At 47.0% G+C, this 14,663-nt stretch overlaps 1 pseudogene; it reads right to left on the bottom strand.

The window, feature by feature from the left end:
• Nucleotides 1–1,253: 1,253 nt before the first annotated feature.
• On the bottom strand, nucleotides 1,254–11,573 carry LOC144737343 (uncharacterized; annotated as a pseudogene).
• Between the last annotated feature and the right edge of the window lie 3,090 nt (nucleotides 11,574–14,663).

Below are 14,663 nucleotides of genomic sequence, written 5' to 3'. Positions count from 1 at the left end.
TGTTGTTGGAGCTGCTGTTGTTGTTGGAGCTGCTGTTGTTTTTGTTGTTGATGCTGTTGTTGCTGCTGCTGTGGTTGGAGCTGCTGTTGTTGTTGTAGCTGCTGTTGTTGTTGGAGCTCCTGTTATTGTTGGAGCTGCTGTTGTTGTTGCTGCTGTTGTTGTTGCTGTCGTTGTTGGAGCTGCTGTTGTTGTTGGAGCTTTTGTTGTTGTTGCAGCTGTTGTTGTTGTTGGAGCTGCTGTTGATGGAGCAGCTGTTGTTGTTGGAGCTGCTGTTGTTGTTGGAGCTGCTGTTGTTGTTGGAGCTGCTGTTGTTGTTGGAGCTGCTGTTGTTGCTGCTGCTGCTCTTGTTGTTGGAGCTGCTGTTGTTGTTGGAGCTGCTGTTGTTGTTGGAGCTTTTGTTGTTGTTGCAGCTGTTGTTGTTGTTGGAGCTGCTGTTGATGGAGCTGCTGTTGTTGTTGTTGCTGCTGTTGTTGTTGCTGATGTTGTTGTTGGAGCTGCTGTTGTTTGAGCTGCTGTTGTTGTTGCTTCTGTTGTTGTTGCTGCTGTTGTTGTTGGAGCTGCTGTTGTTGTTGGAGCTGCTGTCCTTGTTGGAGCTGCTGTTGTTGTGGGAACTGCTGTTGTTGTTGGAGCTGCTGTTGTTGTTGCTTCTGTTGCTGCTGCTGTTGTTGTTGCTGATATTGTTGTTGGAGCTGCTGTTGTTGTTGCTGTTGTTGTTGGAGCTGCTGTTGTTGTTGGAGCTGCTGTTGTTGTTGTAGCTGCTGTTGTTGTTGGAGCTGCTGTTATTGTTGGAGCTGCTGTTGTTGTTGCTGCTGTTGTTGTTGCTGTCGTTGTTGGAGCTGCTGTTGTTGTTGGAGCTTTTGTTGTTGTTGCAGCTGTTGTTGTTGTTGGAGCTGCTGTTGATGGAGCAGCTGTTGTTGTTGGAGCTGCTGTTGTTGTTGGAGCTGCTGTTGTTGTTGGAGCTGCTGTTGTTGTTGGAGCTGCTGTTGTTGCTGCTGCTGCTGTTGTTGTTGGAGCTGCTGTTGTTGTTGGAACTGCTGTTGTTGTTGGAGCTGCTGTTGTTGTTGGAGCTTTTGTTGTTGTTGCAGCTGTTGTTGTTGTTGGAGCTGCTGTTGATGGAGCTGCTGTTGTTGATGGAGCTGCTGTTGTTGTTGGAACTGCTGTTGTTTTTGTTGTTGATGCTGCTGTTATTGTTAGAGCTGCTGTTGTTGTTGTTGCTGCTATTGTTGTTGAAGCTGCTGTTGTTGTTGGAGCTGCTATCCTTGTTGGAATTGCTGTTGTTGTGGGAACTGCTGTTGTTGTTGGAGATGCTGTTGTTGTTGCTTCTGTTGCTGCTGCTGTTGTTGTTGATGATGTTGTTGTTGGAGCTGCTGTTGTTGTTGGAGCTGCTGTTGTTGTTGGAGCTGCTGTTGTTGCTGCTGCTGTTGTTGTTGGAGCTGTTGTTGTTGTTGCTGATGTTGTTGTTGGAGCTGCTGTTGTTGTTGGTGCTGCTGTTGTTGTTGGAGCTGCTGTTGTTGTTGTTGCTTCTGTTGTTGTTGCTGCTGTTGTTGTTGTTGGAGCTGCTGTTGTTGTTGGAGCTGCTGTCGTTGTTGGAGCTGATGTTGTTGTTGGAGCTGCTGTTGTTGTTGGAGCTGCTGTTGTTGCTTCTGTTGTTGTTGCTGCTGTTGTTGTTGTTGTTGCTGATGTTGTTGTTGGAGCTGATGTTTTTGTTGGAGCTGCTGTTGTTGTTGGAGCTGCTGTTGTTGCTGATGTTGTTGGAGCTGCTGTTGTTGTTGCTTCTGTTGTTGTTGCTGCTGTTGTTGTTGTTGGAGCTGCTGTTGTTATTGGAGCTGCTGTTGTTGTTGGAGCTGCTGTTGTTGGACCTGCTGCTGTTGTTGTTGGATCTGATGTTGTTGTTGGAGACGCTGCTGTTGTTGTTGGAGCTGATGTTGTTGTTGGAGCTGCTGTTGTTGCTGCTGATGTTGTTGTTGGAGCTGCTGCTGTTGTTGTTGGAGCTGCTGCTGTTGTTGTTGGAGCTGCTGTTGTTGCTGCTGCTGTTGTTGTTGGAGCTGCTGTTGTTGGTGCTGCTGTTGTTGTTGGACCTGCTGTTGTTGTTGGAGCTGATGTTGTTGTTGGAGCTACTGTTGTTGTTGGAACTGCTGTTGTTGTTGGAGCTGTTGTTGGAGCTGCTGCTGTTGTTGTTGGAGCTGCTGTTGTTGTTTTAGCTGCTGTTGTTTTTGGAGCTGTTGTTGTTGTTGGTGCTGCTGTTGTTGTTGGAGCTGCTGTTGTTGTTGGAGCTGATGTTGTTGTTGAAACTGCTGTTGTTGTTGGAGCTGCTGTTGTTGTTGGAGCTGCTGGTGTTGTTGCTATTGTTGTTGGAGCTGCTGTTGTTGTTGGAGCTGCTGTTGTTGTTGTAGCTGCTGTTGTTGTTGGAGCTGCTGTTATTGTTGGAGCTGCTGTTGTTGTTGCTGCTGTTGTTGTTGCTGTCGTTGTTGGAGCTGCTGTTGTTGTTGTTACTTCTGTTGTTGTTGGAGCTGCTGTTGTTGTTGTTGTTGTTGCTTCTGTTGTTGTTGCTGCTGTTGTTGTTGGAGCTGCTGTTGTTGTTGTTGCTTCTGTTGTTGTTGCTGCTGTTGTTGTTGGAGCTGCTGTTGTTGTGAGAACTGCTGTTGTTGTTGGAGATGCTGTTGTTGTTGCTTCTGTTGCTGCTGCTGTTGTTGTTGATGATGTTGTTGTTGGAGCTGCTGTTGTTGTTGGAGCTGCAGTTGTTGTTGGAGCTGCTGTTGTTGCTGCTGCTGCTGTTGTTGTTGGAGCTGTTGTTGTTGTTGTTGGTGCTGCTGTTGTTGTTGGAGCTGCTGTTGTTGTTGCTTCTGTTGTTGTTGCTGATGTTGTTGTTGGAGCTGCTGTTGTTGTTGGTGCTGCTGTTGTTGTTGGAGCTGCTGTTGTTGTTGTTGTTGTTGCTTCTGTTGTTGTTGCTGCTGTTGTTGTTGTTGGAGCTGCTGTTGTTGTTGGAGCTGCTGTCGTTGTTGGAGCTGCTGTTGTTGTTGGAGCTGCTGTTGTTGTTGGAGCTGCTGTTGTTTTTGTTGTTGATGCTGTTGTTGCTGCTGCTGTGGTTGGAGCTGCTGTTGTTGTTGTAGCTGCTGTTGTTGTTGGAGCTCCTGTTATTGTTGGAGCTGCTGTTGTTGTTGCTGCTGTTGTTGTTGCTGTCGTTGTTGGAGCTGCTGTTGTTGTTGGAGCTTTTGTTGTTGTTGCAGCTGTTGTTGTTGTTGGAGCTGCTGTTGATGGAGCAGCTGTTGTTGTTGGAGCTGCTGTTGTTGTTGGAGCTGCTGTTGTTGTTGGAGCTGCTGTTGTTGTTGGAGCTGCTGTTGTTGCTGCTGCTGCTCTTGTTGTTGGAGCTGCTGTTGTTGTTGGAGCTGCTGTTGTTGTTGGAGCTTTTGTTGTTGTTGCAGCTGTTGTTGTTGTTGGAGCTGCTGTTGATGGAGCTGCTGTTGTTGTTGTTGCTGCTGTTGTTGTTGCTGATGTTGTTGTTGGAGCTGCTGTTGTTTGAGCTGCTGTTGTTGTTGCTTCTGTTGTTGTTGCTGCTGTTGTTGTTGGAGCTGCTGTTGTTGTTGGAGCTGCTGTCCTTGTTGGAGCTGCTGTTGTTGTGGGAACTGCTGTTGTTGTTGGAGCTGCTGGTGTTGTTGCTTCTGTTGCTGCTGCTGTTGTTGTTGCTGATATTGTTGTTGGAGCTGCTGTTGTTGTTGCTGTTGTTGTTGGAGCTGCTGTTGTTGTTGGAGCTGCTGTTGTTGTTGTAGCTGCTGTTGTTGTTGGAGCTGCTGTTATTGTTGGAGCTGCTGTTGTTGTTGCTGCTGTTGTTGTTGCTGTCGTTGTTGGAGCTGCTGTTGTTGTTGGAGCTTTTGTTGTTGTTGCAGCTGTTGTTGTTGTTGGAGCTGCTGTTGATGGAGCAGCTGTTGTTGTTGGAGCTGCTGTTGTTGTTGGAGCTGCTGTTGTTGTTGGAGCTGCTGTTGTTGTTGGAGCTGCTGTTGTTGCTGCTGCTGCTGTTGTTGTTGGAGCTGCTGTTGTTGTTGGAACTGCTGTTGTTGTTGGAGCTGCTGTTGTTGTTGGAGCTTTTGTTGTTGTTGCAGCTGTTGTTGTTGTTGGAGCTGCTGTTGATGGAGCTGCTGTTGTTGATGGAGCTGCTGTTGTTGTTGGAACTGCTGTTGTTTTTGTTGTTGATGCTGCTGTTATTGTTAGAGCTGCTGTTGTTGTTGTTGCTGCTATTGTTGTTGAAGCTGCTGTTGTTGTTGGAGCTGCTATCCTTGTTGGAATTGCTGTTGTTGTGGGAACTGCTGTTGTTGTTGGAGATGCTGTTGTTGTTGCTTCTGTTGCTGCTGCTGTTGTTGTTGATGATGTTGTTGTTGGAGCTGCTGTTGTTGTTGGAGCTGCTGTTGTTGTTGGAGCTGCTGTTGTTGTTGCTTCTGTTGTTGTTGTTGCTGATGTTGTTGTTGGAGCTGCTGTTGTTGTTGGTGCTGCTGTTGTTGTTGGAGCTGCTGTTGTTGTTGTTGCTTCTGTTGTTGTTGCTGCTGTTGTTGTTGTTGGAGCTGCTGTTGTTGTTGGAGCTGCTGTCGTTGTTGGAGCTGATGTTGTTGTTGGAGCTGCTGTTGTTGTTGGAGCTGCTGTTGTTGCTTCTGTTGTTGTTGCTGCTGTTGTTGTTGTTGTTGCTGATGTTGTTGTTGGAGCTGATGTTTTTGTTGGAGCTGCTGTTGTTGTTGGAGCTGCTGTTGTTGCTGATGTTGTTGGAGCTGCTGTTGTTGTTGCTTCTGTTGTTGTTGCTGCTGTTGTTGTTGTTGGAGCTGCTGTTGTTATTGGAGCTGCTGTTGTTGTTGGAGCTGCTGTTGTTGGACCTGCTGCTGTTGTTGTTGGATCTGATGTTGTTGTTGGAGACGCTGCTGTTGTTGTTGGAGCTGATGTTGTTGTTGGAGCTGCTGTTGTTGCTGCTGATGTTGTTGTTGGAGCTGCTGCTGTTGTTGTTGGAGCTGCTGCTGTTGTTGTTGGAGCTGCTGTTGTTGCTGCTGCTGTTGTTGTTGGAGCTGCTGTTGTTGGTGCTGCTGTTGTTGTTGGACCTGCTGTTGTTGTTGGAGCTGATGTTGTTGTTGGAGCTACTGTTGTTGTTGGAGCTGCTGTTGTTGTTGGAGCTGTTGTTGGAGCTGCTGCTGTTGTTGTTGGAGCTGCTGTTGTTGTTTTAGCTGCTGTTGTTTTTGGAGCTGTTGTTGTTGTTGGTGCTGCTGTTGTTGTTGGAGCTGCTGTTGTTGTTGGAGCTGATGTTGTTGTTGAAGCTGCTGTTGTTGTTGGAGCTGCTGTTGTTGTTGGAGCTGCTGGTGTTGTTGCTATTGTTGTTGGAGCTGCTGTTGTTGTTGGAGCTGCTGTTGTTGTTGTAGCTGCTGTTGTTGTTGGAGCTGCTGTTATTGTTGGAGCTGCTGTTGTTGTTGCTGCTGTTGTTGTTGCTGTCGTTGTTGGAGCTGCTGTTGTTGTTGTTGCTTCTGTTGTTGTTGGAGCTGCTGTTGTTGTTGTTGTTGTTGCTTCTGTTGTTGTTGCTGCTGTTGTTGTTGGAGCTGCTGTTGTTGTTGTTGCTTCTGTTGTTGTTGCTGCAGTTGTTGTTGGAGCTGCTGTTGTTGTGAGAACTGCTGTTGTTGTTGGAGATGCTGTTGTTGTTGCTTCTGTTGCTGCTGCTGTTGTTGTTGATGATGTTGTTGTTGGAGCTGCTGTTGTTGTTGGAGCTGCGGTTGTTGTTGGAGCTGCTGTTGTTGCTGCTGCTGTTGTTGTTGGAGCTGTTGTTGTTGTAGGTGCTGCTGTTGTTGTTGGAGCTGCTGTTGTTGTTGCTTCTGTTGTTGTTATTGCAGATGTTGTTGTTGGAGCTGCTGTTGTTGTTGGTGCTGCTGTTGTTTTTGGAGCTGCTGTTGTTGTTGTTGCTTCTGTTGTTGTTGCTGCTGTTGTTGTTGTTGTTGTTGGAGCTGCTGTTGTTGTTGCTTCTGTTGTTGTTGCTGCTGCTGTTGTTGTTGGAGCTGCTGTTGTTGTTGGAGCTGCTGTTGTTGTTGGAGCTGCTGTTGTTGTTGCTTCTGTTGTTGTTGTTGCTGATGTTGTTGTTGCTGCTGCTGTTGTTGTTGGAGCTGCTGTTGTTGTTGGAGCTGCTGTTGTTGTTGGAGCTGCTGTTGTTGCTGATGTTGTTGGAGCTGCTGTTGTTGTTGCTTCTGTTGTTGTTGTTGCTGCTGTTGTTGTTGTTGGAGCTGCTGTTGTTGTTGGACCTGCTGCTGTTGTTGTTGGATCTGATGTTGTTGTTGGAGCCGCTGCTGTCGTTGTTGGAGCTGCTGTTGTTGGTGCTGCTGTTGTTGTTGGACCTGCTGTTGTTGTTGGAGCTGATGTTGTTGTTGGAGCTACTGTGGTTGTTGGAGCTGCTGTTGTTGATGGAGCTGTTGTTGGAGCTGCTGCTGTTGTTGTTGGAGCTGCTGTTGTTTTAGCTGCTGTTGTTGCTGCTGCTGTTGTTTTTGGAGCTGTTGTTGTTGTTGGTGCTGCTGTTGTTGTTGGAGCTGCTGTTGTTGTTGGAGCTGATGTTGTTGTTGAAGCTGCTGTTGTTGTTGGAGCTGCTGTTGTTGTTGGAGCTGCTGGTGTTGTTGCTATTGTTGTTGGAGCTGCTGTTGTTGTTGGAGCTGCTGTTGTTGTTGTAGCTGCTGTTGTTGTTGGAGCTGCTGTTATTGTTGGAGCTGCTGTTGTTGTTGCTGCTGTTGTTGTTGTTGGAGCTGCTGTTGATGGAGCTGCTGTTGTTGTTGGAGCTGCTGTTGTTGTTGGAGCTGTTGTTGTTGTTGGAGCTGCTGTTGTTGTTGCAGCTGTTGTTGTTGTTGGAGCTGCTGTTGATGGAGCTGCTATTGTTGTTGGAACTGCTGTTGTTTTTGTTGTTGATGCTGTTGTTGTTGTTGCTGCTGCTGTGGTTGGAGCTGCTGTTGTTGTTGTTGCTTCTATTGTTGTTGAAGCTGCTGTTGTTGTTGGAGCTGTTGTTGTTGGACCTGCTGCTGTTGTTGTTGGAGCTGATGTTGTTGTTGGAGCTGCTGTTGTTGCTGCTGTTGTTGTTGCTTCTGTTGTTGTTGCTGCTGTTGTTGTTGTTGCTGATGTTGTTGTTAGAGTTGCTGTTGTTGTTGAAGCTGCTGTTGTTGTTGGAGCTGCTGTTGTTGTTGTTGCTGATGTTGTTGTTGGAGCTGCTGTTGTTGTTGTTGCTTCTGTTGTTGTTGGAGCTGCTGTTGTTGTTGAAGCTGCTGTTGTTGTTGGAGCTGCTGTTGTTGTTGTTGCTTCTGTTGTTGTTGGAGCTGCTGTTGTTGTTGTTGCTGATGTTGTTGTTGGAGCTGCTGTTGTTGTTGCTGCTGCTGTTGTTGTTGGAGCTGCTGTTGATGTTGGAGCTGCTGTTGTTGTTGGAGCTGCTGTTGTTGTTGGACCTGCTGCTTTTGTTGTTGGAGCTGATGTTGTTGTTGGAGCTGCTGCTGTTGTTGTTGGAGCTGATGTTGTTGTTGGAGCTGCTGTTGTTGCTGCTGATGTTGTTGTTGGAGCTGCTGCTGTTGTTGTTGGAGCTGCTGCTGTTGTTGTTGGAGCTGCTGTTGTTGTTGGAGCTGCCGTTGTTGTTGGAGCTGCTGTTGTTGTTGGACCTGCTGCTTTTGTTTTTGGAGCTGATGTTGTTGTTGGAGCTGCTGTTGTTGTTGGAGCTGCTGTTGTTGTTGCTGCTGTTGTTGTTGCTGTCGTTGTTGGAGCTGCTGTTTTTGTTGGAGCTTTTGTTGTTGTTGCAGCTGTTGTTGTTGTTGGAGCAGCTGTTGATGGAGCTGCTGTTGTTGTTGGAGCTGCTGTTGTTGTTGGAGCTGTTGTTGTTGTTGGAGCTGCTGTTGTTGTTGCAGCTGTTGTTGTTGTTGGAGCTGCTGTTGATGGAGCTGCTGTTGTTGTTGGAGCTGCTATTGTTGTTGGAGCTGCTGTTGTTTTTGTTGTTGCTGCTGTTGTTGTTGTTGCTGCTGTGGTTGGAGCTGCTGTTGTTGTTGTTGCTGCTATTGTTGTTGAAGCTGCTGTTGTTGTTAGAGCTGCTGTTGTTGTTGGAGCTGCTGTTGTTGTTGCTGTTGTTGTTGGAGCTGCTGTTGTTGTTGGAGCTGCTGTTGTTGTTGTAGCTGCTGTTGTTGTTGGAGCTGCTGTTATTGTTGGAGCTGCTGTTGTTGTTGGACCTGCTGTTGTTGTTGGAGCTGCTGTTGTTGTTGAAGCTGCTGTTGTTGTAGCTGCTGTTGTTGTTGGAGCTGCTGTTGTTGTTGGAGCTGCTGTTGTTGTTGGACCTGCTGCTGTTGTTGTTGGAGCTGATGTTGTTGTTGGAGCTGCTGTTGTTGCTGCTGTTGTTGTTGCTTCTGTTGTTGTTGCTGCTGTTGTTGTTGTTGCTGATGTTGTTGTTAGATTTGCTGTTGTTGTTGAAGCTGCTGCTGTTGTTGTTGGAGCTGCTGTTGTTGTTGTTGCTGATGTTGTTGTTGGAGCTGCTGCTGTTGTTGTTGCTTCTGTTGTTGTTGTTGCTGCTGTTGTTGTTGTTGGAGCTGCTGTTGTTGTTGGAGCTGCTGTTGTTGTTGTTGGAGCTGATATTGTTGTTGGAGCTGCTGTTGTTGCTGCTGATGTTGTTGTTGGAGCTGCTGCTGTTGTTGTTGGAGCTGCTGCTGTTGTTGTTGGAGCTGCTGTTGTTGTTGTTGCTTCTGTTGTTGTTGTTGCTGCTGTTGTTGTTGCTGGAGCTGCTGTTGTTGTTGGAGCTGCCGTTGTTGTTGGAGCTGCTGTTGTTGTTGGACCTACTGCTTTTGTTGTTGGAGCTGATGTTGTTGTTTGAACTGCTGCTGTTGTTGTTGGAGCTGTTGTTGTTGTTGGAGCTGCTGTTGATGGAGCTGCTGTTGTTGTTGGAGCTGCTATTGTTGTTGGAGCTGCTGTTGTTTTTGTTGTTGCTGCTGTGGTTGGAGCTGCTGTTGTTGTTGAAGCTGCTGTTATTGTTAGAGCTGCTGTTGTTGTTGGAGCTGCTGTTGTTGTTGCTGTTGTTGTTGGAGTTGCTGTTGTTGTTGTAGCTGCTGTTGTTGTTGGAGCTGCTGTTATTGTTGGAGCTGCTGTTGTTGTTGGACCTGCTGTTGTTGTTGGAGCTGCTGTTGTTGTTGGAGCTGCTGTTGTTGGAGCTGCTGTTGTAGCTGCTGTTGTTGTTGGAGCTGCTGTTGTTGTTGGAGCTGCTGTTGTTGTTGGACCTGCTGCTGTTGTTGTTGGAGCTGATGTTGTTGTTGGAGCTGCTGTTGTTGCTGCTGTTGTTGTTGCTTCTGTTGTTGTTGCTGCTGTTGTTGTTGTTGCTGATGTTGTTGTTAGATTTGCTGTTGTTGTTGATGCTGCTGTTGTTGTTGGAGCTGCTGTTGTTGTTGTTGCTGATGTTGTTGTTGGAGCTGCTGTTGTTGTTGTTGCTTCTGTTGTTGTTGGTGCTGTTGTTGTTGTTGGAGCTGCTGTTGTTGTTGGAGCTGCTGTTGTTGTTGGAGCTGCTGTTGTTGTTGGACCTGCTGCTTTTGTTGTTGGAGCTGATGTTGTTGTTGGAGCTGATGTTGTTGTTGGAGCTGCTGTTGTTGCTGCTGATGTTGTTGTTGGAGCTGCTGCTGTTGTTGTTGGAGCTGCTGCTGTTGTTGTTGGAGCTACTGTTGTTGGTGGAGCTGCAGTTGTTGTTGGAGCTGCTGTTGTTGTTGGACCTGCTGCTTTTGTTGTTGGAGCTGATGTTGTTGTTGGAGCTGCTGCTGTTGTTGTTGGAGCTGATGTTGTTGTTGGAGCTGCTGTTGTTGCTGCTGATGTTGTTGTTGGAGCTGCTGCTGTTGTTGTTGGAGCTGCTGCTGTTGTTGTTGGAGCTGCTGTTGTTGTTGTTGCTTCTGTTGTTGTTGTTGTTGCTGTTGTTGTTGTTGGAGCTGCTGTTGTTGTTGGAGCTGCCGTTGTTGTTGGAGCTGCTGTTGTTGTTGGACCTGCTGCTTTTGTTGTTGGAGCTGATGTTGTTGTTTGAACTGCTGTTGTTGTTGTTGTTGGTGCTGTTGTTGTTGTTGGAGCTGCTGTTGTTGTTGTTGCTGCTATTGTTGTTGAAGCTGCTGTTGTTGTTAGAGCTGCTGTTGTTGTTGGAGCTGCTGTTGTTGTTGCTGTTGTTGTTGGAGCTGCTGTTGTTGTTGGAGCTGCTGTTGTTGTTGTAGCTGCTGTTGTTGTTGGAGCTGCTGTTATTGTTGGAGCTGCTGTTGTTGTTGGAGCTGCTGTTGTTGTTGGAGCTGCTGTTGTTGTTGGACCTGCTGCTGTTGTTGTTGGAGCTGATGTTGTTGTTGGAGCTGCTGTTGTTGCTGCTGTTGTTGTTGCTTCTGTTGTTGTTGCTGCTGTTGTTGTTGTTGCTGATGTTGTTGTTAGATTTGCTGTTGTTGTTGATGCTGCTGTTGTTGTTGGAGCTGCTGTTGTTGTTGTTGCTGATGTTGTTGTTGGAGCTGCTGTTGTTGTTGTTGCTTCTGTTGTTGTTGTTGGTGCTGTTGTTGTTGTTGGAGCTGCTGTTGTTGTTGGAGCTGCTGTTGTTGTTGGAGCTGCTGTTGTTGTTGGACCTGCTGATTTTGTTTTTGGAGCTGATGTTGTTGTTGGAGCTGCTGCTGTTGTTGTTGGAGCTGATGTTGTTGCTGCTGCTGTTGTTGTTGGGGCTGTTGTTGTTGTTGGAGCTGCTGTTGTTGTTGCTGATGTTGTTGTTGGAGCTGCTGTTGTTGTTGTTGCTTCTGTTGTTGTTGTTGTTGGTGCTGTTGTTGTTGTTGGAGCTGCTGTTGTTGTTGGAGCTGCTGTTGTTGTTGGAGCTGCTGTTGTTGTTGGACCTGCTGCTTTTGTTGTTGGAGCTGATGTTGTTGTTGGAGCTGATGTTGTTGTTGGAGCTGCTGTTGTTGCTGCTGATGTTGTTGTTGGAGCTGCTGCTGTTGTTGTTGGAGCTGCTGCTGTTGTTGTTGGAGCTACTGTTGTTGTTGGAGCTGCTGTTGTTGTTGGAGCTGCTGTTGTTGTTGGACCTGCTGCTTTTGTTGTTGGAGCTGATGTTGTTGTTGGAGCTGCTGCTGTTGTTGTTGGAGCTGATGTTGTTGTTGGAGCTGCTGTTGTTGCTGCTGATGTTGTTGTTGGAGCTGCTGCTGTTGTTGTTGGAGCTGCTGCTGTTGTTGTTGGAGCTGCTGTTGTTGTTGTTGCTTCTGTTGTTGTTGTTGCTGTTGTTGTTGTTGGAGCTGCTGTTGTTGTTGGAGCTGCCGTTGTTGTTGGAGCTGCTGTTGTTGTTTGAACTGCTGTTGTTGTTGTTGGTGCTGTTGTTGTTGTTGGAGCTGCTGTTGTTGTTGTTGCTGCTATTGTTGTTGAAGCTGCTGTTGTTGTTAGAGCTGCTGTTGTTGTTGGAGCTGCTGTTGTTGTTGCTGTTGTTGTTGGAGCTGCTGTTGTTGTTGGAGCTGCTGTTGTTGTTGGAGCTGCTGTTGTTGTTGGAGCTGCTGTTATTGTTGGAGCTGCTGTTGTTGTTGGACCTGCTGTTGTTGTTGGAGCTGCTGTTGTTGTTGGAGCTGCTGCTCTTGTTGTAGCTGCTGTTGTTGTTGGAGCTGCTGTTGTTGTTGGAGCTGCTGTTGTTGTTGGACCTGCTGCTGTTGTTGTTGGAGCTGATGTTGTTGTTGGAGCTGCTGTTGTTGCTGCTGTTGTTGTTGCTTCTGTTGTTGTTGCTGCTGTTGTTGTTGTTGCTGATGTTGTTGTTAGATTTGCTGTTGTTGTTGATGCTGCTGTTATTGTTGGAGCTGCTGTTGTTGTTGTTGCTGATGTTGTTGTTGGAGCTGCTGTTGTTGTTGTTGCTTCTGTTGTTGTTGTTGGTGCTGTTGTTGTTGTTGGAGCTGCTGTTGTTGTTGGAGCTGCTGTTGTTGTTGGAGCTGCTGTTGTTGTTGGACCTGCTGATTTTGTTTTTGGAGCTGATGTTGTTGTTGGAGCTGCTGCTGTTGTTGTTGGAGCTGATGTTGTTGCTGCTGCTGTTGTTGTTGGGGCTGTTGTTGTTGTTGGAGCTGCTGTTGTTTTTGTTGTTGCTGCTGTTGTTGTTGCTGCTGTGGTTGGAGCTGCTGTTGTTGTTGTTGCTGCAATTGTTGTTGAAGCTGCTGTTGTTGTTAGAGCTGCTGTTGTTGTTGGAGCTGCTGTTGTTGTTGCTGTTGTTGTTGGGGCTGCTGTTGTTGTTGGAGCTGCTGTTGTTGTTGTAGCTGCTGTTGTTGTTGGAGCTGCTGTTATTGTTGGAGCTGCTGTTGTTGTTGGACCTGCTGTTGTTGTTGGAGCTGCTGTTGTTGTTGGAGCTGCTGTTGTTGTTGGAGCTGCTGTTGTTGTTGGACCTGCTGCTGTTGTTGTTGGAGCTGCTGTTGTTGCTGCTGTTGTTGTTGCTTCTGTTGTTGTTGCTGCTGTTGTTGTTGTTGCTGATGTTGTTGTTAGATTTGTTGTTGTTGTTGATGCTGCTGTTGTTGTTGGAGCTGCTGTTGTTGTTGTTGCTGATGTTGTTGTTGGAGCTGCTGTTGTTGTTGTTGCTTCTGTTGTTGTTCTTGCTGCTGTTGTTGTTGTTGGAGCTGCTGTTGTTGTTGGAGCTGCTGTTGTTGTTGGAGCTGCTGTTGTTGTTGGACCTGCTGCTTTTGTTGTTGGAGCTGATGTTGTTGTTGGAGCTGCTGTTGTTGTTGGAGCTGCTGTTGTTGTTGTTGGAGCTGATGTTGTTGTTGGAGCTGCTGTTGTTGCTGCTGATGTTGTTGTTGGAGCTGCTGCTGTTGTTGTTGGAGCTGCTGCTGTTGTTGTTGGAGCTGCTGTTGTTGTTGTTGCTTCTGTTGTTGTTGTTGTTGTTGTTGCTGCTGTTGTTGTTGTTGGAGCTGCTGTTGTTGTTGGAGCTGCCGTTGTTGTTGGAGCTGCTGTTGTTGTTGGACCTACTGCTTTTGTTGTTGGAGCTGATGTTGTTGTTTGAACTGCTGCTGTTGTTGTTGGAGCTGTTGTTGTTGTTGGAGCTGCTGTAGATGGAGCTGCTGTTGTTGTTGGAGCTGCTATTGTTGTTGGAGCTGCTGTTGTTTTTGTTGTTGCTGCTGTTGTTGTTGCTGCTGTGGTTGGAGCTGCTGTTGTTGTTGTTCCTGTTATTGTTGTTGAAACTGCTGTTGTTGTTAGAGCTGCTGTTGTTGTTGGAGCTGCTGTTGTTGTTGCTGTTGTTGTTGGAGCTGCTGTTGTTGTTGTAGCTGCTGTTGTTGTTGGAGTTGCTGTTATTGTTGGAGCTGCTGTTGTTGTTGGACCTGCTGTTGTTGTTGGAGCTGCTGTTGTTGTTGTAGCTGCTGTTGTTGTTGGAGCTGCTGTTGTTGTTGGAGCTGCTGTTGTTGTTGGACCTGCTGCTGTTGTTGTTGGAGCTGATGTTGTTGTTGGAGCTGCTGTTGTTGCTGCTGTTGTTGTTGCTTCTGTTGTTGTTGCTGCTGTTGTTGTTGTTGCTGATGTTGTTGTTAGATTTGCTGTTGTTGTTGATGCTGCTGTTGTTGTTGGAGCTGCTGTTGTTGTTGTTGCTGATGTTGTTGTTGGAGCTGCTGTTGTTGTTGTTGCTTCTGTTGTTGTTGTTGTTGGTGCTGTTGTTGTTGTTGGAGCTGCTGTTGTTGTTGGAGCTGCTGTTGTTGTTGGAGCTGCTGTTGTTGTTGGACCTGCTGCTTTTGTTGTTGGAGCTGATGTTGTTGTTGGAGCTGCTGTTGTTGCTGCTGATGTTGTTGTTGGAGCTGCTGTTGTTGTTGTTGGAGCTGCTGCTGTTGTTGTTGGAGCTACCGTTGTTGTTGGAGCTGCTGTTGTTGTTGGAGCTGCTGTTGTTGTTGGACCTGCTGCTTTTGTTGTTGGAGCTGATGTTCTTGTTGGAGCTGATGTTGTTGTTGGAGCTGCTGCTGTTGTTGTTGGAGCTGCTGCTGTTGTTGTTGGAGATGCTGTTGTTGTTGGAGCTGCCGTTGTTGTTGGAGCTGCTGTTGTTGTTGGACCTGCTGCTTTTGTTGTTGGAGCTGATGTTGTTGTTTGAACTGCTGTTGTTGTTGTTGGTGCTGTTGTTGTTGTTGGAGCTGCTGTTGTTGTTGTTGCTGCTATTGTTGTTGAAGCTGCTGTTGTTGTTAGAGCTGCTGTTGTTGTTGGTGCTGCTGTTGTTGTTGCTGTTGTTGTTGGAGCTGCTGTTGTTGTTGGAGCTGCTGTTGTTGTTGTAGCTGCTGTTGTTGTTGGAGCTGCTGTTATTGTTGGAGCTGCTGTTGTTGTTGGACCTGCTGTTGTTGTTGTTGGAGCTGATGTTGTTGTTGGAGCTGATGTTGTTGTTGGAGCTGCTGCTGTTGTTGTTGGAGCTGCTGCTGTTGTTGTTGGAGCTGCTGTTGTTGTTGGAGCTGCCGTTGTTGTTGGAGCTGCTGTTGTTGTTGGACCTGCTGCTTTTGTTGTTGGAGCTGATGTTGTTGTTTGAACTGCTGTTGTTGTTGTTGGTGCTGTTGTTGTTGTTGGAGCTGCTGTTGTTGTTGTTGCTGCTATTGTTGTTGAAGCTGCTGTTGTTGTTAGAGCTGCTGTTGTTGTTGGTGCTGCTGTTGTTGTTGCTGTTGTTGTTGGAGCTGCTGTTGTTGTTGGAGCTGCTGTTGTTGTTGTAGCTGCTGTTGTTGTTGGAGCTGCTG

Source organism: Lampetra planeri, chromosome 68, assembly GCF_965212315.1.
Source record: "Lampetra planeri chromosome 68, kcLamPlan1.2.h2, whole genome shotgun sequence".
In the NCBI taxonomy this organism is placed as follows: Eukaryota; Metazoa; Chordata; class Hyperoartia; order Petromyzontiformes; family Petromyzontidae; genus Lampetra; species Lampetra planeri.
This window is presented reverse-complemented; position numbering and strand designations above follow the sequence as displayed.